This window comes from Balaenoptera borealis (assembly GCF_965194805.1).
Source record: "Balaenoptera borealis genome assembly, chromosome: 3".
Classification (NCBI taxonomy): Eukaryota; Metazoa; Chordata; class Mammalia; order Artiodactyla; family Balaenopteridae; genus Balaenoptera; species Balaenoptera borealis.
Genome location: NC_138866.1, coordinates 176,476,403 through 176,499,856, shown reverse-complemented (window position 1 = coordinate 176,499,856; position 23,454 = coordinate 176,476,403). Strand labels below are relative to the sequence as shown.

The window sequence follows — 23,454 nt, the reverse complement described above, 5'->3', positions numbered from 1 at the left end:
CCAGAAGCAAAGCCAGAAACAGGCACACTTAACAAAACAGCCCAGGAAATAAAAGCGCCCGATAAAAATAAGGGGAGAATATTCCAGTCCCACTGTGGCTTAGCATTATACAAAAGGCCAGTCAAAACCCCATTACCGAGGAAAGATGTAATCACACGGGGACGGAGCTGCGGCAGGGGGAGCGTGGGCCTTCGGCAGCTCACAAGATAAACAGGCGGGGCTGGAGCATCTCGAGGACCCAGCTGCAGAAAAGATAAAAAGGGAAGAAAAGTGAAAGCCCATCTTAAGTTAAAAGCAAACCAAACATTGAGAGAACGGTTTAAGCGTCCAGATCTGTGTTCATCTAGACACACAGCCGTTCACTCCCCACCCCCACGTGGCTGGAGCTGCTTTACAAACCGGTTTGGTCCGTCATACCTCTTGGAGAATCTTCTAATAGGGCCCCTTCCTTACCAGGCTGATCCCATATCCCGGAAACATCCCTCTGGGGGTTCTCCTGGGATGGGCCGGTGGGTCATTTCACCGACTGGGAGCTGGGTTTGAAAGGGCTGTGCTGGGGGACTCGGGCCACCTTACGGTTTCCAAGCCCTGGGCTCTGTCCCTGCATTGGCTGTGCAGGGTGGCACCAGGACACAAGACTCACCTTAGAGGTAAGGAAACACAGGCTTGACAAGGTAGGTAATCATTAGGAGTGGCAAACTCATCCTAAGACCATCTTGCTGCCTGGCCTTCTAAAGGTCAAGTTGAAGGGACCAGGATGTGCCACCCCCAAGTATGCCACTGTGGCATAAGGATTATTTTAAACTGAAGGCAAGTGAGAATCAACAAGACGCAGGATGAGTTCTTCCTTCCCCTTTTCTGCCTAAAAGCAGGGCATAAAATTCCCTTAGTGAAGGTTTCCCCCTCTCCTATACTAGAAAGAGGAGAGAGACTCTTATCACCAAGACAGAGTCGTCACTGAGATGAATCTGCATAAACAGACCTTATTAAAATAACCCACAAGAATTCCCTGGCGGTCCAGTGGTTAGGGCTCCACGCTTCCACTGCAGGGGTCACGGGTTCGATCTCTGGTCAGGGAACTAAGATCCCACAAGCCGCTCAGGATGTCCAAAAATTAAAACAAACAAAAACCATTATCTTCCATTAGTTTCCTCCTTATATTTCCTAGTCACTTCTCCACAATGTATTGTCTCTAGAAGCCTAAACCTCCTTTCCTGTGTTGAAGATGATATATAAATGCCCAAACTGAGACTACCTCTTTGAGTTTCACTTTTTTTCTGTGAACTCTGTGCATGTAAAATATTAATCAAATTCATCTTCCTTTTCTCCTGTTAATCTGTCTTTTGCTGGTTAAATTTGCAGGCCCTCAGGTACTGAACATAAGAGAGTAGGGGAAAAGTTTTTCCTCCCCAACGAAGTCCAGAGATCCAGATTTTAAAAGCAGAGACCCAACTTGTTTGCTGCCGAAAACTCCATTTTTAAGTAAATTCAAGTTGAAAGTGGCTCTTAACCTCCACTTTCTCTAGCAGCAGGAACATGACAGAAGGATGAAGCAGAGGGTGAGCTCTGTAAAAACAAGGGCCATATCTGTCTCAGTCATCATGGAGCTAGTGTCTAAGGGTGACTAACATATAGTAGGCACTCAATAAACATCTGTTGAATAAATGAATAGATCAATGAATAGAGGGATGGATGGAGGTACATTGGATCAAATAGGGTTGGAGCAACTGTATTGTGCAGAAAGTAAAATTGTAGCTTATTGAATACAGGTTCCCATAAAATACCACCAAGACAGCCTGTTGATAAAGCAAAGCTCCCAGCAGTAAGCGAGGTCACTACTTGGCAATCTTGACAGCGTCTCTGAGTCGGGCAGGTGAAGTCAGGATATTCAGCTGGTCGAAGGTGGGTCTTTCAGTGTGGGGATCACGAGGACGGTGTTAAGTCTCTTGATGTAATAGTTCAGGATTGTGGGCACAGCAAGGTGTGTTAGCAGTCATTCGATGTTATCTATTGAAAGGCTAAGCAGTTTTAAGTGGGTTTGGGGGAAGTTCCTAAAATAATAAAGTTATCTGCAGCTTTTATCTTCCTGGGCAAGCGTTTCCGCAATGGTTAAATCGCATTGGCAAAGACAGTGGAATCAAGTCATGTCGGTGAAGACTGCGTGGTACAGGTCACATTAACGCAGACGTAAGTCAGCTCTGTGGACATGGACGCTTTCCTTGAGCCAGTGACCTTAAGTAAACCACTCTCCCTCTGCACTGTGACATATACAGAGAAGTAAAAACCATGTTTGTCCACAGGAGTACAGCAAACCTAAGTGGGCTCTAGGGTAGGTGTGGTGGTTAATTTCCGGTTAAATAGGGGTGACACATGTTAAACCATCCAAGGGAGAGGTGATTCAAGTATGCCTTAGACTTCAGTATCTGACAATAGCCCTGAGAGGCAGGACCAGCAACATAACTTGCAGAGCCCAGCGCAAAATGAAAATGCAGGCAAGCGGGGGCCACTCTTCGTTGCGGTGCGCAGGCTTCTCATTATGGTGGCTTCTCTTGTTGCAGAGCACGGGCTCTAGGCACGTGGGCTTCAGTAGTTGTGGCGTGTGGGCTCAGTAGTTGTGGCTTGCAGGCTCTAGAGCACAGGCTCAGTAGTTGTGGCACACGGGCTTAGTTGCTCCACGGCATGTGGGATCTTCCTGGACCAGGGCTCGAACCCGTGTCCCCTGCATTGGCAGGCGGATTCTTAACCACTGCACCACCAGGGAAGTCCCAAGAAATAATCTTAATATAAAAGGATAAATATTGTATGATTCCACTTACATGAAATATCCAGAATAGGCAAATTCATAGAGACAGAAAATGCCTTAGAGGTTATCAGGGGCTGAAGGGAGAGGGAAAGGGAGGGTTATTGCTTAATGGGTTTAGATTTTCTATTTGGAGTAAGGGAAAAGCTTTGGAAATAGATAGTGGTGATGGTTGTACTAAACTGTGAATGTAATTAATATCACTCAATAGTATACTTTTAAAATTTTTATTTATTTATTTATTTCATTTATTTTTGGCTGTGCTGGGTCTTCATTGTTGCACGTGGGCTTTCTCTAGCTGCAGAGAGCTGGGGCTACTCTTTGTTGCAGTGAGAGGGCTTCTCATCGTGGTGGCTTCTCTTGTTGCGGAGCACGGGTTCTAGGCGCGTAGGCTCCAGTAGTTGCAGCATGCAGCCTCAGTAGTTATGGCATGCTGGCCCTAGAATGTACGAGTTTCAGTAGTTGCGGCACGTAGGCTCAGTAGTTGGGGCTCACGGGCTCTAGGCGTGCGGGCTTCAGTAGTTGTGGCACACGGGCTCAGTAGTTGTGGTTCGCAGGCTCTAGAGTGCAGGCTCAGTAGTTGTGGCGCACAGGCTTAGTTGCTCCGCGGCATGTGGGATCTTCCCAGACCAGGGCTCGAACCCATGTCCCCTGAATTGGCAGGCAGATTCTTAACCACTGGACTGCCAGGGAAGTCCCAACAGTATACTTTAAAATGACAAATTTTATGAAGTGTGTGGGTGTGTTTTATTTCTAATTATGGTAAAACACTGGGACATATACTTTGCCACAGTAGGAAAGTGATTAAATAAGAAAAATGAAGGATTTCAAGATGGCAGCAGCAGAGCATTAGCCACGTGCAGGGCCCTTCTGAGCACGGGGTTCTGTGGGAAGCCAGCTCTGCCAAGAGGACAGAGACCCCCAAATGTAGGTGTCACGCCGCATTCTGGAGACTGAGTGCTGCCTCTGGGTCACTGAAGACCTCCTCAAAGTGCCCAGCCTCCAGAATCTTCTTGTGCTCAAACAAGGATGGTAAACATCGCAAGCCCTCACCTTCCTGCTACCCGCCACGCCCTCCCTGGCCTCCTAACATCACGTCCAGATGCAGAGCTCAGGAGACTTCCCAGTGTCAGCCCTGGAGGTGACAATGTTTATGGGATGTTTTGCCTCCTCCTTCTGACCTCCGTTATGGTACTTTAACCCCATGGTGCCATTCACAGGGCAGACGTGTGCAGCCAGGGACACAGAGGGAGCAGCAATCTAGCTGGGTCACTCATCTGGTAACTAGGTGACCAGCCACCTCCCCCATTGCCTGGCATTCGCTGAGCGCCCTCCCTCCATTCCTTCTGCTTTTGCCTCCACGCAAACTATATCCCTCACTCCTCTGGGCTTCCTCTCACTCTGGATCCATTAGGTGGGACCTACTAGAGTTCCCCTGGGGGCGCTCTGGAGGGATAAAGATGAGGGATGAGAGGGTGGTAGAGTGCGGCCAAGAAGGAGCTCTGGCCTTGTATCCAATTCAATCAGAGTCTACGAATAACATATATTAGGTACCAATGAGAGGTGAGAAGGTAATAAAAAGGTGAGCCAGGCATGGCTCTATCCCGGGAAACCTAATGAAAGACTGCCTGCCACCTTTGCCTCGCATACCTTAGATGATCGGCCCTTGATCTGGGGTTTACTGAGCAGAGAGGATGCCCTTCTCGTGACCCAAACCAAACACGGGTGCTCACTCGGTGAGCTTTCCAAGCCCTGAGGCCACCTCTGGCTGTTTCTGCTCATTGGTGGCCTCAAGCTGCTCTACCTCTGGGCATTCACTCAATAGGAGGGTGGGAGCTCTGCTTGTTGGCCGAAGACAGGCCCCAAACAAGACATTACACAGTAAAATTACATGAAGTAGTTCTCGAGTTCTGACCCTGTCTACCATTGTAGGATTCCCCGGCCACCCCAAAAGCCTCTGTCTTCATTTCTGGGACATCTCATGGGGGGATCTCATGGGTAGGTGTGTCCTTTCACAACCACGTGGCACGCACTTCTTCCTCCAAGTCTAACTGTGGTTGCCTACTAGGCTAGGCGCTGCCCCAACCTCTCAAGGCCTGAAGGTCCCAGGAAGGTTCCTCCCCCCAGTCCTGTCTCCTGCCGCTCAGGGGTCTGCAGTCAGGCTGAGGCTTCTCTTCAAGGCCCTGGACATCAAGACAGCCCACCTGCTAATGCCCGTTCTCCCTAAAGAAGAGAGAAGCCTGAATCACACGCCCCATCCTCCCCATGGTGGGCCACTGTGTAGGTTTCTGAGCACTCATAATGCAGTGAGGAGCATTCAGGAGGATGATATATGGCCCTGCTGTGCTAAGCTTGCCCTTCAGCAAGAATATTCAGTGGAAAAAACACAGTCACTTCAGCAAGTAGTGTTGGGGAAGCTGGACAGCTGCATGTAAATCAATAAAGTTGGAACGGTCCCTCACACCATGCACAAAAATAAACTCGAAATGGCTTAAAGACTTAAATATAAGATAGGACACCATAAAACTCTTAGAAGAGAACATAGGCAAAACATTATCTGACATAAATTGTACCAATGTTTTCTTAGGTCAGTCTCTCCCAAGGCCATAGATATAAAAACAAAAATAAACAAATGGGACCTATTCAAACTTACAAGCTTCTGTACAGCAAAGGAAACCATAAACAAAACAAAAAGACAACCTATGGAATGGGAGAAAATATTTGCAAATGATGCAACTGACAAGGGCTTAATATCCAAAATATACAAACAGTTCATACAACTCAACAACAAAAAAACAAACAACCCAATCAAACAATGGGCAGAATTCCTAAATAGACATTTCTCCAAAGAAGACATACACATGGCCAACAGGCACATGAAAAGATGCTCCACATTGCTAATTATTCGAGAAATGCAAATCAAAACTATGATGAGGCACCACCTCACAATGGTCAGAATGGCCATCATTTAAAAATCTACAAATAACAAACGCTGGAGAGGATGTGGAGAAAAGGGAACCCTCCTACACTATTGGTAGGAATGTAAATTGGTGCAGCCACTATGGAAAACAGAATGGAGGTTCCTCAAAAAACTAAAAATAGAGTTGCTATATGATCCAGTGATCCCACTCCTGGGCATATATCCAGACAAAACTGTAATTCAAAAAGATACATGCACCTCTATGTTCACAGCAGCACTATTTAAAATAGCCAAGACATGGAAACAACCTAAACGTTCAATGGCAGATGAATGGATAAAGAAGGTGTAGTATTCCATATATACAATGGAATACTACTCAGCCATAAAAAAGAATGAAATAATGCCATTTGCAGGAACATGAATACAACTAGAGATTATCATACTAAGTGAAGTCAGAAAGAGAAAGACAAATACCCTATGATATCGTTTATATAATATATGGAATCTTAATATATGACACAAAAGAACTTATCTGCAAAACAGAACAGACTCACAGACATAGAGAGTTTGCCAAGGGGGAAGCAGAGTGGGGGAGGGAGGGATTGGGAGTTTAGGGTTAGCAGATGCAAACTATTATATATAGAATGGATAAACAACAAGGTCCTACTGTATAGCACAAGGAAATATACTTAATATCCTGTGATAAAACATAATGGAAAAGAATATGAAAACAAATGTATGTATATGGTTAACCAAATCACTTTGCTGTACAGTAGAAATTAACACAACATTGTAAATCAAAACTACTTCAATAAAATAAACTTTTTAAAAAAAAGATTGCCCTTCAGGATTGGTGCTAGGCCTGGGATCTGCCTTGCCAGCCCTCCAGGCAAACCCAGATGAGTCCTGAATCCTGGAGATTTAAGTTTGGTCGGCAATTTCCAACATACTAGAAGTGTAAGGTCTAGGTGTGTCACAGCAGAGAAATATCTGTATATTTTAAGTCCTCTTAAATATAGAGGACTCTCTCCTCCTCCTCTTAGGGCATAAGTTTTAGCATCAGAGGGACGAACATGTGCTATGCTCCAACTACCTTTGTCAGGGGTTTAGTCAAACCACTCTTCTTTCAATCATGTACTGAACAGACCTGCTTTTCTAATGTCTTTTAATCAAAAGACACTACCTTTGGAAAATGTACTGGAATATCTCCCCCTGCAGAGGTGGGTCCTCTACAGCCATGCTCTGATTTCACAAACCCACCTCTCCACCATTCACAGGAGGCTTCCTTTGCAAAAGTGTACCCTTGCCAGGCTCTGAAGGGTAAATTCATCTTTTTGACCTTGCAAGGACACATTTGCTGTAAACACTCACACTCCTTCCGTCTTCCTAGGCTAGTCCTTTGTCTGGTACAGAAAGAAAGTCTAGAAGTCAGAGTCTGAAGATCTGGACTTGCTTCCTGGCCCAACTTTCCATTATATAACCAGGCAGAAATTCCCTAATCCCTGAGCTTCTATTTTGTCATCTGGGAAAAATATTGACTGTGAGGATCAAATTAAGAACGTGTTAAGATGTAAATGCTTTGCAAACCGTCAATCACAGTGCACGGGAGAAACTGTGTCCCTTTGATCAGCTTGGGTGAACCCTTGAGTCTGGGCATTCCTGGGCATCATACGCAGGAGAGGTAATCGCAGGCTTTCTGATCATGTTCCTGAAGAAGCTGCCCAGAATGTCCCCTTCCTTGGGCAGGGTGGGGTTAGGAGATGTTGGGAGACCATTATAGTAAGACCCTCCCTGCTGAAACAGCTTTTTTTTTTTTTTTTTAATGTCTGGGAGAACAATTTCTCTTGGCCATTGCTCTTTTTCTTCTTTTTTTTTTTTAATAATTCTATATTTTATTTATTTATTTTTGGCTGTGTTGGGTCTTCGTTTCTGTGCTAGGGCTTTCTCCAGTTGCGGCAAGCGGGGGCCACTCTTCATCGCGGTGCGCAGGCCTCTCACTGTCGCGGCCTCTCTTGTTGCGGAGCACAGGCTCCAGACGCACAGGCTCAGCAGTTGTGGCTCACGGGCCCAGTTGCTCCGCGGCATGTGGGATCTTCCCAGACCAGGGCACGAACCCGTGTCCCCTGCATTGGCAGGCAGATTCTCAACCACTGCGCCATCAGGGAAGCCCCTGAAACAGCTTTTATCAGTGGCAGAGTGTGAAGGAGGGAGCTATATGTGGGGACGGAGAGGATGGGGTTGGGGGGAGACCCCCACTGAGTAATTTGATTAGAACAGCCCAGTGCTTACTGGGGGTAGATAGGAGAACGAGTGGGATACCCAGCCAAGCTCAGGACAAACTTAGGCTGGCGAACTTGACCCTACTTTAGGGAGATTGGAAAGCTCTTAGGGATAGAATTCAGTGGAAACATTTGTTTTTTGATACAGAATCTTCCCACTTAAGTGAAGAGTAAATACCAAAGAAGAGACACACGTCAGTCTGTGGAAACTGACCCATCAGCCTGCTCAGAGTAGCAAGCAGGGGCCTCAGAACAGAAAGACGTGTCACTTTGTACCACAGCCTCTGTCAACAGAGCCATCATCAATGAGAAGATCAGCTGGGGAACGTCTGGGATCCCTGTTCCTACCACATGCAGGGAGGACTGACCCGAGAGAGCAAAGGAGGAAGGGGCAACACGGAGGGGCGGGAGGGTGAGGGAGGAGCCTGGGGAATGAGCCGCAGTATGCTGGCCCCCGAGAGAGGCCCTCACAGCGTTCTAGAAACCAAAACAGCCCCCTCGCTACATCTTTCTGCAAAGTCACCACTGAGCTCCTCCCAAACTGCTTCCTTCAAAAACTCACGGAACCCTGACTGTCCACAAAAATGTTCACCAACCCTGCCATAAGATCAGGCTATTAGGTACATCAAACTCACACCTGGAGCACAGATGCCCTCCTCCCCCTGGAACGCACCCAGGAGGAAAAGGCACACATACCATCCCTTGATTTACATAAATGTCAGCCCATCATGCAGAGCAAACAAACCCTGGGCTGAATCAGAGGAAGGCAAAACCAAGGGAGCCCAGCTGTATGAATGGCCTGCTCGCCGAAGTTTAAGACGCCGTGGACAAGCTTTCACAGTCTGTCCATTACTACAAGATCACTGCCGTGGCCTTGAGCCCCTACAGGGCTCTGCATGTCATACAGGCCATAAAATTAAGCCTTGGAAACCCACTACTGGGCATATACACTGAGAAAACCATAATTCAGAAAGATACATGTACCACAATGTTCACTGCAGCACTATTTACAATGGCCAGGACGTGGAAGCAACCTAAATGTCCTTCGACAGATGAATGGATAAAGAAGATGTGGCACAGATATACAATGGAATATTACTCAGCCATAAAAAGGAATGAAACTGAGTTATTTGTAATGAGGTGGATGGACCTAGAGTCTGTCATACAGATGAAAGTCAGAAAGAGAAAAACAAATACCGTATGATACCACATATATATGGAATCTAAAAAAAACGGTACTAATGAACCTAGTGGCAGGGCAGGAATAAAGACGCAGACATAGAGAATGGACTTGAGGACACAGGGGGGAAGGGGAAGCTTGGACGAAGTGAGAGAGTAGCACTGACATATATACACGACCAAATGTAAAATGGATGGCTAGTGGGAATCTGCTGCATAGCACAGGGAGAGATCAACTCGATGCTTTGTGACCACCTAGAGGGGTGGGAAAGAGAGGGTGGGAGGGAGGCTCAAGAGGGAGGGGATATGAGGATATATGCATACATATAGCTGATTCACTTTGTTGTACAGCAGAAACTAACACAACATTGTAAAGCAATTATACTCCAATAAAGATGTGAAAAAAAAATTAAGCCTTGGGATTATAATCTAACCCATACCTAAGGGCGGCACAAAGATCAGAAAAGCTACAGAGCTGTTCTTAGAACACTGGGTGATAAACAGCTTTCAACATCCAGAATTAACTGCCTGGAATGTGTCCCCAGCTCCCTGCATTTCTGATCCCTGGGTAATGCCACCTTCTGCCTTTTTGCTCTCCCAGCCCTTCCACCAGTTTTATGACTCAATTCCCTATATTAAATCCCTCTCTGTTTGAAATGCCTAAAGTGATTTCTGGTTTTAATGACCAAACATTTACTGATGAATCCTTCAATATTTTTTTTCTTTTGGATATTTGTGTACAGGCAGATCTCCTTTTATTGTGCTTCGCTTTATTGTGCTTTGCAGATACTGCATTTTTTACAAATTGAAGGTTTGTGGCGACCCTGCATCGAGTTAAGTCTATCGGTGCCATTTTCCCAACAGCATTTGCTCACTTTGTGTCTCTGAGTCACATTTTGGTGATTCTTGCAACATTTCAAACTTTTTCATTATTATTATATTTGTCATGGTGATCTGTGATCCGTGATCTGCGATGTTACTACCACAACTTGCTGGAGGCTCAGATGATGGTTAGTAACTTATAGCAAGAAAGTGTTTTTTCATTAACGTAATTACAATGCTTTTTTAGACATAATGCTATAGCACACTTAACAGACTACAGTAGAGTGTGAACATAACTTTTACATGCACTGGGAAACCAAAACACGTGTGCAACTCAATTTATTGATATTCGCTTTATTGCAGCGTTCTGGAACCAAACTCGCAATATTCCAAAGTACACCTGTAAACACCCAGCTTTTCATGTTTGGGTGCTGTCCTTTGTCCTCATGTGGCTAAATTCTCTGACAAGTACTTTCTGCTTTTAATTTTTTCAGTTGTCAGTGTTTCTTCCCACCACCCTCTCAACGTTGGCGCACTTTGCTGCTTGCCCCTAACTGGGTTCCTCTGCTTTTAGGCCACTGTTATATTAAACTGCAGAACAAACTTAAGCACTGGGCAGGCCCAATCCCTCCCTCCGGGGACACCTGGGGGCTCCACTGAACCTTTTATTCCACTGGGTCATTAACGAGAAAGGTCTGCCTCAGCAGGACCCTAACCCTGTCGATGGGAGCTATGCATAACTAATGAAGAGGAAAATTGGGAGCCTGGTCAGTCTCAACATATCCCTAATAATCTCTGCATTTCCCTGTATATCTTCCCTCCTTCCAACATGAGTACTCCAAATCCACCTTATCCCACTAACGGTTTCAAGTCTATATTTTCTCTTCCTTTCCTCCCCATCTCATGGCACTTGGCTTCATAACTGGTTACCCCAGCTTCTCAGTAACCCTGTGCACATTTTAAATACCACTTGCCTTGGTCTCTGGTTGTGGATCCTAAGACGTCAGTAGGTACCCAGCAACCTGGGAGATTTAAGAGTAGGCACAGGGACCATTCTGAATTTTACTACCCTAATATTTACTCATCGTTACAGAAAAACCTTGGATAAACCAACAGGGATGGAGTTGTTGTAGACAGACACGTGTTTCACAGAACTGGAATTTACACACTTAGGCAATAAAATACTGTTGACTTTTAAATGTTCTGAGGAAAATATTTATGAAGCATATTCAGTGAAGGAGTGTGACACAGTCTACCTTTTCTAGGTGATTCAGGGCTCACCCAGGCTCCTCCCCTGAGGGGCTAGCGCAGGTTGTGACCTCTGCTTAGAACGGTCCTTCCCTGCCTTTGTCTATTTAAATCCTTCTCATCCTTTGGCTGTCAGCTCCAAGACAATCTTCCTCAGGCACAACTATATCAATTTATTAAAACGCGTCAAACTGTTCACTTAAAATGGGTGAATCCTGTGGCATGTAAACTGTACCTCAGTAAAGCTATGAAAAACAAAACACATTGTCAAGGAGGCGGAACATACCAACCCTCCCCCCTAAAATGTAGCTGCTTCACAGTATGTAAAGGGGGAGGGAAAGACCTTCACACTGGAGAAACCTGATGAAAACTGTGTCAGCCAGATGGTCAAGGTCAACATCAACAGTGATGTCATGTGGACAGGACGTACCCTTGATATGACATGATGAAAATGGCACTTTATCTCTGTGGTCTTCCTCCCAGAAACCATAACCCCAGTCTAATTATGAGGAAAACTCCAATACAGGTGCATCCTACAATATACCTAACTAGTCGTCCTCAAAACTGTCAAGGTCATCGAAAACAATAAAAATCCAAGACACTGTCACAGCCAAGAGGAGCCTAAGTAGACATGATGATTACAGTGTGGGATCCTAGAACGAAAAAGAACATCAGGTACAAACTAAGGAAATCTGAAAAAAGTATGGACTTCTGTTAATAATAATGTATCAATATCAGCTCATTACTGGTGACAAATGTGCTACAGTAATGTAAGATGTTCATAATAGGAGAAAACAGGTTTGGGATAGATGGGAACTCTCTGAACTATATTCACGATCTCTCTGCAAATCTCGAACTGTTGTAGAAAATAAGGTTCATTTAAATCACATTAAAAAAAAATTTCCCCAGTTTCTCAAACCAAATCAAGTCCCCCCTGCTGTAGGATCATATAGAAATGTAGACTATTGACTAAATGAATTAACCTATCACCATATGCAATTATGTTTGTGTGTTTTGCCCACTGTATCCTTGGTATAAGGTTAGAGCCTGGTTCTTGATAGGCATTTAGTAATAAACATATAGCAAGTGCAGTGTCAGAGAATGTTAGTTCCATGACATCAGAACTGTGTCTGTTGGGACTTCCCTGGTGTCACAGTGGTTAAGAATCTGCCTGCCAATGCAGGGGACACGGGTTCGAGCCCTGATCCGGGAAGATCCCACATGCCGCGGAGCAACTAAGCCTGTGCGCCACAAATACTGAGCCTGTGCTCTAGAGCCTACGAGCCACAACTACTGAGCCCACGTGCCACAATTATTGAAGCCCACGTGCCACAACTACTGAAGCCTGTGCGCCTACAGCCTGTGCTCTGCAACAAAGAGAAGCCACCACAATGAGAAGCCCGCGCACCGCAACGAAAAGTATCCCCTGTTTGCTGCAACTAGAGAAAGCCCGCGGGCAGCAACGAAGACCCCAATGCAGCCAAAAATAAATAAATAAAGAAATAAATTTTTAAAAAAAGAATTGTGTCTGTTGTGTTCTCCACTGTATCCTCATCACCCAGAGGTGCCTGGCACATGAGACACTCAACAAAGTCTCGTTCCCAAGTTGAGCTAAGGAATCCTTTCCCCAGTGGTTTGTTTGCGTTTGGGATAAAGACATGTTAGCTCAATCTGCCTGGTCTCTTCAATAAAGCCTGTGGAAGTATTGACGGCAATAATGTTTCTCACCAGGTGAACAAAAGGCACAGGGATCTGGGCTGTAACGAGAGGGAAGAATGAAGTCACCACTCAGCGTGAAGGAAGGACAAGAGACTGAGCAAGAGGCCCCTGGGATTCCCCCCAGGGCTGTCCTCTCTAGTTCCAGGCAATTCCTGGGATCTTCTGTGTCCGGGAGACCCTCCTGCTATGTGAAGTCCAACGACATTGACCATGAGATCCTGTTGCTTAGTTCAACTTCACTGAGACTTTATCTGTGTCGTGTTTGACTAGCCTGTGTTTCTGTTATGAAAGATGTTGAATCAAATTAATGTGGGAACTATCACCTGTGCTATGATGAAGAGAAGGAAAAAAAGACAATAGAGCAGAAATGGGGACCCTAAAGGGAAAGTAGAGGCTATTAAAAAGAAAGAAGAGAAAGAACTGGAAAGAAATGAAAACGGCCTGACAAGTACACGGAAACAAACACGGGTTTCAGAGTGCTGTGAATTCATGAGGGCTTAATTTCCAAAATATACAAACAGCTCATACAACTCAATAAGAAAAAAACAAACAACATAATCGAAAAATGGGCAGAAGACCTAAGTAGACATTTCTCCAAAGAAGACATACAGGTGGCCAATAGGCACATGAAAAGATGCTCAATATTGCTAGTTATTAGAGAAATGCAAATCAAAACTACAATGAGGTATCACTTCACACTGGTCAGAATGGCCATCATTAAAAATAATAAATGCTGGAGAGAATGTGGAGAAAAGGGAACCCTCCTGCACTGCTGTTGGGAATGTAAATTGGTGCAACCACTATGGAGAACAGTATGGAGTTTCCTTAAAAAACTAAAAATAGAGTTGCCATATGATCCAGCAATCCCACTCCTGGGCATATATCCAGACAAAACTCTAATTCGAAAAGATACATGCACCCCAATGTTCATAGCAGCTCTGTTTACAACAGCCAGATCATGGAAACATCCTAAACGTCCATCGACAGATGAATGGGTAAAGAAGATGTGGTACATATATACAATGGAATATTACTCAGCCATAAAAAGAATGAAATACTGCCATTTGCAGCACCATAGATGGACCTAGAGATGATCATACTAAGTGAAGTAAGTCAGAGAAAGACAAATATCATACGATATCACTTATATGTGGAATCTAAAATATGACACAAGTGAACTTATTTACAAAACAAAAACAGACTCACAGACATAGAAAACAAACTTATGGTTACCAAAGGAGAAAGGGGGGGAGGATAAATCAGGAGTTTGGGATTAGCAAATATATACTACTATATATAAAACAGGTAAACAATAAGGCCCTACTGTACAGCACAGGGAACTATATTCAGTATCCTGTAATAAACCATAATGGAAAAGGACATGAAAAAGTATGTATATATATATGTAACTGAATCATTTTGCTGTACACCTGAAACTAACACAACATTGTAAATCAACTATGCTTCAATTTAAAAAAATAAATAAAAATCAAAGCGTTGTGAATTCGTTCCTTCAGCATAGATGTACTAAGCATCTACTATGTGCCAGGTTCCATTCCAGGTGTCAATGAAACGATGGACATGACCACCCTTAAGGAGCCTGCATCCCGGTAGGGGCGGAAGGTGGGAACAGAAAGTCAACCAATAATTAAACAAAAGAGATACCAGAGACCGGTGAGTATTTAGACAGCAATTTAAAACAGAGAGTGGGAGTGAGAGACTACTTTGTACGGTATTGGTTGATCAGGGAAAGTGACATTATTTAAATTGCTCTCCGAAGGACGAGAAGATGCTGCAAGCGTGAAGGTGGAGGAAGGTGTGTGGGGGCTGCAGTCCAGCCAGGGGGAGAGCCAGGGCTCTAAGGCTCCAAGGCAGGTTCTGAGGAATAGGGCGGGGGTGGCCCCTGGGGAACATCTAATGTCCGGGGATATACTGTCCTCACAAGGTGGTGGAGGGGCAGTGCCACTGGCATCTAGGGGTTAGAGGGCAGTCAGGGGTGCTGCTGAACTACAGGGGGCAAACCCCCACGCAAAGGGTTATCCAAAATGTCAGAGGAGCCGGGTGGAGAAACCCTGCCCTCAGGCCATTACACGCTTGGCATCTTCACGGTGTAGAAAGCAGGACACCACACGCGGAGAAGAAAAGAAGAGAGGGCAGGGCTATGAAACCACCCGCCTTTGTGTGCCTTGGCGAGGAGCCCACGAATGTTTTAAACCCGGCAGTAAACACGGACTCGTTTATTTTTGGAAACAGTTACTCTGGCTCTTGTGTGGAATGTGGGAGGAGGGGCCAGGGTGAGTGAAGGAGACCAGGTGGGTGACTTTTAATAGTAGAGAGAGGGGATGGCGGCGTGGGCGCTCATCATGGAAGGAGAGATGGAGAAGTAAAGAGCTGAGACTGATTTCAGAGGTGGAACTCACAGCTCTTGCTGACAAAGTGAACTTGGAGGGTGAGGAGAAAAGAGGAATCCAGGATTCATGGAAGTGAGTTCTCACCTCACACCAGTCAGAATGGCCATCATCAAAAAATCTACCAACAATAAATTCTGGAGAGAGTGTGGAGAAAAGGGAAACCTCTTGCACTGCTGGTGGGAATGTAAATTGATACAGACACTATGGAGAACAGTATGGAGGTTCCTCAAAAAACTAAAAATAGAACTACCATACGACCCAGCAATCCCACTCCTGGGCATATACCTGAGAAAACCATAATTCAAAAAGAGTCATGTACCACAATGTTCACTGCAGCTCTATTTACAATAGCCAGGACATGGAAGCAACCTAAGTGCCCATCGACAGTTGAATGGATAAAGAAGATGTGGCACAGGGACTTCCCTGGTGGCTCAGTGGTTAAGGATCTGCCTGCCAATGCAGGGGACACGGGTTCGAGCCCTGGTCTGGGAAGATTCCACATGCCGCGGAGCAACTAAGCCCGCGAGCCACAGCTACTGAAGCCCACAAGCCACAACTACTGAAGCCCGCGCGCCTAGAGCCCATGCTCCGCAACAAGAGAAGCCACTGCAATGAGAAGCCCGCGCGCTGCAATGAAGAGTAGCCCCCGCTCGCCGCAACTAGAGAAAGCCCGCGCGCGGCAACAAAGACCCAAAGTAGCCAAAAATAAATAAATAAAATAAAGAAATTTATAAAAATAAATAAATAAATAAAATATCACCATGTTACCTTTAAGAAACAACAACAACCCGCATAGCACAGGGAGATCAGCTCTGTGCTTTGTGACCACCTAGAGGGGTGGGATAGGGAGGGTGGGAGGGAGGGAGGGAGGGAGACGCAAGAGGGAGAGGATATGGGGATATATGTATATGTATAGCTGATTCACTTTGTTATACAGCAGAAACTAACACACCATTGTAAAGCGATTATACTCCAATAAAGACATTAAAAAAAAAAAAAAGGATTCATTGAAGGATTCACGGCCAGCTTCATGGGGGTGTGATCAGTGCCAACAGCCGTCCCCACCCAGGGTTGGCGGGGACCTCAGGGTGGCTCTCGGCCACCATGGTTCCAGGTACTGGGCACATCCCAGCGCAGAGGCTGCAATCCCCCCAGGGCGGCCGGTCCACTGGGGGCTGGGGCACAGAACTGTAAGAAGGGGGTTTGGCTTCCCTGTTCCTGCCTGGGGCTCCCCATCTTCATTTAGCACCAGGTCTGGCAAATTATGTAGCTGGTCCCACTTAAAGGTTTCCATTCTGAGCAGCCAGATTTTTAATTAGTGTCCTTTACCAAAATGGGGAAGAGTAGGGTGGGGTAAGAAGTGCAATTTGGGACTTGTTTAATCTCGAGATGCCTGTGAGACATCTAATTGAAAAGACCAAGTGGGCAATTGTGTAGTCTACCTACAGCTCAGGAAAAGTATGAAGTTATAGATATAAAGCTGGAATTCATCAGCCTGTAGATAGTGTTTAAAACCATGAGAATGATGGTGCAGCTGTTGTGAAAAACAGTAGGATTGGTCCTAAAACAATTAAACACAGAATTACCATAGAATCCAGCAATTCCACTTCTGGGTACGTACCCAAAAGAAGTGAAAGCAGGGACCCAAACAGCTATTTGTATACCCATGTTCATAGCAGCATTATTCACAGTAGCTGAAACGTGGAAACAACTCATATGTCCATTTATAGATGAATGAATAAACAGAACGTGGTGTAGACATACAAGTGATATTATTCAGCCTTAAAAAGGAAGGAAATTCTGACACAGGCTACAACATGGATGAATCTTGAGGTCATGATGCTAAGTAAAAGAAACCAGTCACAGGGCTTCCCTGCTGGCACAGTGGTTAAGAATCCACCTGCCAATGCAGGGCACACAGGTTTGAGCCCTGGTCCGGGAAGATCCCACATGCAGCAGAGCAACTAAGCCCGTGAGCCACAACTATTGAGCCTGTGCTCTAGAGCCCGCAAGCCACAACTACTGAGCCCACGTGCCATAACTACTGAAGCCTGCGCACCTAGAGCCCGTGCTCAGCAACAAGAGAAGCCACCGCAACGAGAAGCCCATGCACCGCAACGAAGAATAGCCCCCGCTCGCCGCAACTAGAGAAAAGCCCACGCGCAGCAACAAAGACCCAATGCAGCCAAAAATAAATAAATAAAACAAATTTATAAAAAAAAAAAAAAAAAGAAAAGAAACCAGTCACAAAAGGACAATACTGTGTGATTCCAATTATATGAGGAACCTAGAATAGTCAAATTCATAGAACGAATGGTGGTTACCAGGGGCTGGGAGCAGAGGGAGATGGGGAGTTATTGCTTAATGGGTGTAGAGTTTCCGTTTTGCAAGATGAAGGAGTGCTGCAGGTGGATGGTGCTGATGGCCGCACAATGTGAATGCCCTTAGTGCCACTGAACTGTGCGCTTAGAAATGATTAAAATAGTACATTTTATGTTATGTACATTTTACCACAATAAAAAAGAACTTATTATTATTTACTGAATGCATTCTCTATGCCCAGCACTGATCTAAGTGCTTTCCTTGTTTAAAACTCATATAACCCTTCACAACAGTCTTTAAGGTAGGTCTGACATTACCTACCCCATTTTACAAACACGGAAACTAGTGACCAGAGATGTTAAGGAACAAACCTAAGCTCACACAGCTTCTAACTGGCTGGGGTAGGATTTGGACTCAAGCGGTCTGGTTCCAGAACCTAAGCTTTTTTTTTTTTTTTTTTTAACACACTGTACTACCTGCCAACAGAGATTATGTCGTATGCTATGAGAATACACGTTTCACAATAAAACACTAATTTTTAAAATTAAAGGCTGAATTTACAGCCCACAAGCAGCTAGGTCCTGGCCTTTCACCGTACTCCAACATCACTTCCCAGCACGGAGCCTGGCACTGCAGAAGTGAAGAGAAATCATCCAGGGATGATCACCGTATCATCTCTGAGGAAACTGTTGTATGACCAGAGACATCCCCAGGAAATACATACCAGAGGGTCTCCTGCTGCGTGTGAAAAGGCCAGGATCACCCATGGCCCCTTTCCTGGTCCTTAGGAGGATACAGCGTGGACTCAGCCAGCCCACGAGGCCAGGCCAGGGCCCCAATCCCAGGACAGGTACGCTTGGGGAGGAGATGTGCAGTTCCTTGGCGTTGGAGAGAGGCAGTTACTGGGCTATTTTTAAGTTGCTTCATTATGTTATCAATTAAACCTCTCAAGCAGAAGCAGTGCCAAAGCCGTGGAAACTCCAGGCCTGCAGCTGGGAAAAACGCGGTGGGTGGACCACGGTATACAGAAGCTCTTAGTTATGAAGCAAAGTTAGAGCTGGCTGGCAGCGGGAAGGTGCAAACCACTCGTGGGGATTCCCTTTAGAGATCAGAATTCCCTCACTCAGAAACACATCCCAGACTGTCAGGAACCCAGGGGCCAGTGTCGGCGCTGGGCAGGCCTGGGTCACTGAAGTGGACAGAAAGCAGGAAGGGTCAGACAACAAGGATGTAAAGTGTCCTCTTGGCTCAAGTTCTGGGCGGTTGGAAGAGGGTGAGCGGCCTTAGATTGATCTCGAGGCAGAATCCCCAGATCTGAATGCATCCTTTAGATGGGGGGAGGCCCAGGCCCCAGAGCGGTGAGCAGGCAGCCCCCTTCCTAAACCTCCCTTCCAGGTGGAACTTAAGTTGACCCATCGCCATTGCCTTTGAAGTATTCCTTACCTCTCAGCAACCCCCTTTTTAAATTTACTTATTTTTATTTATTTATTTTTGGCTGCGTTGGGTCTTCGTTGCTGTGCCCGGGCTTTCTCTAGTTGCAGCGAGCGGGGGCTACTCTTCGTGGCGGTGCGTGGGCTTCTCATTGCGGTGGCTTCTCGTTGCGGAACACAGGCTCTAGTCAGTAGTTGTGGCTCACGGGCTCTAGAGCACAGGCTCAGTAGTTGTGGTGCACGGGCTTAGTTGCTCCGCGGCATGTGGGATCTTCCCGGACCAGGGCTCAAACCCGTGTCCCCTGCATTGGCAGGCGGGTTCTTAACCACTGCGCCACCAGGGAAGCCCCTCAGGCCCCTTTCTGAGGTGGGAAGGACTCTGACCTCAGCTATGCGACCTGGGTCAGATGTTCTGGGTGAGCCTGGCCAAGGCTCCTCCTGGTTAGCGGGCCCTGCCCTAGTGACAGTCACACCAACAGAAAGAGAATGAAACAGGGTTCCTTTCTCTGGTCCCAACTTTGAGGAGGGAAACTTTAAGTTCCAGTTTTTAAAAAATCAGCACCTTCTTCCTTCATTACTAAATATTGGGTTGGCCAAAAATTTTGTTTGGGTTTTTCCGTAAGATGTTAAAGATGAAATTTTGGCCAACCCAATACAAGCTTTAAGCACATACTCATCTCCACGCACCACCCCAACACACACCCATCTTCCTAACGCTAACTGCTCCATAACTATTGCTGTCTTGAGGTGTTTGGGATCCTCAACACTTGACATAAACACATTTAAATATATATGTATGTGTATTCGTCTGCTAGAGCTGCCATAACAATATACCACAGACTGAGGGGCTTAAACAATAGAAATATATTTTCTCACAGTTCTGGAGGCTGGAAGTCCAAGTTCAAGGTGTGGGCAGGGTCAGTTACTGCGGAGGCCTCTCTCCTTGGCTTGTAGACAGCTGCCTTCTCTCTGTGTCCTCACATCGTCTTCCATCTCTATGAGTCTGTCTTAGTCTGTTTGGGCTGCTGTAACAAAATACCACAAATTAGGTGGCTTGTAAATAGCAGAAATGCATTGCTCACACTTCTGGAGGCTGGAAGTCCAAGGTCAAGATGAGGATAGATTTGGTGTCTGGTGCAGCCCACTTCCTGGTTCATAGACAGCCATCTTCCTTCTGTGTCCTCACATGGTAGAAGGGGTGATGGAGCTCTCTGGGGTCTCTTTTATAAGGGCACTAATCCATTCATGAGGGCTCCACCCTCATGACCTAATCACCCCCAAAGACCCCCACCTCCAAATACCATCTCACTGGGGGCTAGGATTTAGCATATGAATTTTGGGGGGACACAAACATTCAATCTATAGGTGTCTGAGTCCTAATCTCCTCTTCTTATAAGGACACCAGTTGTATTGGATTAGGGCCCTTCCATATTTCCCAATTTTGCCTAAATTACCTGTTTAAAGGCCCTATCTCTAAATACAGTCACATTCTGAAGTTCTGGGGGTTAGGGCTTCAATACATGAATTTGGAGGGTGGGGTGGGACACAATTCAGCCCATACAGTATGGAAATGACCGAGGAGGTTCTGCTGAATACAGCGTTAGCACAAGGCCCATCAAAGATGTTTTGTTTAACTTCTCGGAAATAGCTAAATTTATAGCAAGGAGGCAGAGAAACCATGTTTTGTTATCTTCATTTCCATTCTCACCACTTTTAAAGGAAATTTCAAAAACAACACCTATAGCAGTAAATCTCAGCACTCCTTAGCTATGGTTTTCTCCTAAATTTTGTTTTAATACTTCAGTTCTCTGATCCTTCCTCAAAGCAAGGCAAATATCAAAAAACAACCCCCCCCCAAAAAAACAAAACAAAACCCAACATGTTAGCATTATCCCCAGGAAACGGCAACCCAGTAAGCAAAAGAACCCAGCCTCCCTGGGTCACTGGACTCACAACCAGAATCCCACCAAGCAGAAATAACAGGTGGTAACATTTAGTGCATTCCTTGTTTTTTGTTTTCCTTTTTCCTACCTATCAGTACCTTATGTTGCAGAGAACACAGTTCATATTGAAATCAGTCTTGCTTTTTTCTGCTACACTTGATCAGACTCCTTTCCTAACATCGTTAAAAATTACTCATCGACGTGTTGAACGGCTGCATAATACTACATGGTGTTTCATGACGTCATTTACCTATTTCCAACTGCTGGAAGCAACATTTAGGTTGTTTCCAGTCTTTCTCAATTACAAATTATGATGACAAACATCTTTGGTTCATATCCTAGCCTGTGTTTCTGAACATTTCTTTAGGCTAGATTCCTATTAGTGAAATTACTCTGTCTAATGTACATACACTTATTTTGAAGGCTTTGGGAACATAGGAAAAGAGCTGTCTTTTCAGACTCTGTGACTTCGTGGGTCAGGCCCTCCCCTGATGTTAATCCAGCATTTGGTCCTATGTTCTTACCCAGGTATCTTTGCCCTCTGCCACCTTTCCACCCAAGCACAATTATTACTTCCAGTAATTACAGGCTGCTGTGATAGGTACGAGGAATAAAAAGCACCGCAGCCGCTCATGGGGAGAAAAAGGTGAGGAGGGGCGTAGAAATGCTTGCATTTACGAAGCACTTTTCCTCCAAAGAGCTCAAAGGTCTTCCGAGACATGGTCTCGTTAATCTTCATAGGTCTGTTATTTTTCCTTCTGATACAGATCCAAACATAAACCTTATTTGCTGGCTTGCATTTATGCACTCACTGTGCTCCAGTTTTCTTGATGTTCCCTAAAGTGACTTTTATATTTGGGACTCCTGTTCATGCAGATGACAAAAAAGCTCCAACCGGGTCTATTCATCGCTCACCCTTAAGACCCACAGGAGGAAAAGAGGAAGGACAATTGGTCTCATCTGAAGAATGAACAGAGAAGTTCAGTAGCCCAGAGAAGTTAAGTAACCCAGCACAGGATGAAAGGGGGATTCAGGGCAGAAGCCCTAAATGACAGCTGCACACGAGGCAGGTTGCTTTCTTTCAAAGTTGCTTGCTTACATCTTTTTGCACAAATACATTCACAATTTCTGACTTTGTAGACATTTTGAAATGAATTGTGGTAGACGGAATATTGGCTCCCCCAAAGATATCCACCTCCTAGCCTCAGACCCTGTGAATACATTACCTTACGTGGCAAAAGGGACAGACTTTGCAGATGTGATTAAATTAAGGATCTTGAGATGGTGAGATTATCTTGGATTATTAGGTGTAATCACAAGGATCCTTATAAGAGGGAGGCAAAACTTTTGTGCATCAAAGGACGCTATCAAGAGAGTGAAATGACAATGTGAGAATGGGAGAAAATATCTGCATATTGTATGTCTGATAAGGGATTAACATCCAGAATACATAAAGAACTCCTACAACTCAATGACAAAAAGACAAACAACCCAACTAAAAATGGGCAAAAGATTTAAATAGACATTTCTCCTAAGAAGATATACAATTAGCCAACGAGCACATGAAAGGATGCTCAACATCATTAGTCATTAAAGAAATCAAAACTACAACAAGAAACCACCTCATGTGCATGAAGGTAACTATAATCATAAAGACAGACAGTAACAAATGTTGGTGAAGATGTGGAGAAATTGGAACCCATGCACATTGATGGTGGGAATGTAAAATGGTGCAGTTACTATGGAAAACAGTTTGGCAGTTCCTCAAAAATCTAAACATAGCATTTTCATATAATCCCACAATTCTGCTCTTAGGTATACAACTGAAAGAAGTGAAAACAGGAACTTAAACATACTCCAATGTTCATTGCAGCATTATTCACAATATGGAAAAAATGAAAATAAGCCAAGTGCCCATCAACTGATGAACAGATAAACAAAATGTGGTGTATGAATTCAATGCAGTATTATTCAGCCACAAAAGGAATGAAGTTCTAAAATATCCTACAACATGGATGAATATCGAAAACATTACGTTAAGTGAGAAGAACAAACACAAAAGGATAAACACTGCATGACTCCATTTACATGAAATATGCAGAATAGGCAACTCATAGAAACAGCAAATAGACTCGAGCCGGGAGAAGGGAATGGGGAGTTATTGCTTGGGCGTGGAAGGGTTTTGGAAATAGTGGGACTGTTGTACTACATTGTGGCTGTAATTAATGCCACTGAATTGTACACTTAAAAAAAAGGGTTAATGCCAAATTTTATGTTATATATATTTTACAACAGTAAAAATAAAGAGGGAGGCAAGAGGGTCAAGGTCAGAAAAAAGAGATGCAAGGACGTAAGCAGAGATTGGAGTGACGTGCTTTGAA

General features: G+C 45.0%; 1 long non-coding RNA gene across 5 annotated transcripts in view; it reads right to left on the bottom strand.

Annotated features, from left to right (window-relative positions):
* The window catches only part of LOC309625708, a 76,187-nt gene that overhangs the window by 8,661 nt on the left and 44,072 nt on the right, over nt 1–23,454 (bottom strand). For 4 of the 5 annotated variants that reach the window (XR_014242678.1, XR_014242679.1, XR_014242680.1 and 1 more), the window contains 2 exons: nt 20,007–20,155; nt 137–242 (listed from right to left, as the gene is read on the bottom strand). This is a non-coding gene — a long non-coding RNA (uncharacterized lncRNA). The remainder of the gene's footprint in view (nt 1–136; nt 243–20,006; nt 20,156–23,454) is intronic. The other variant, XR_014242681.1, reaches the window with a different exon arrangement.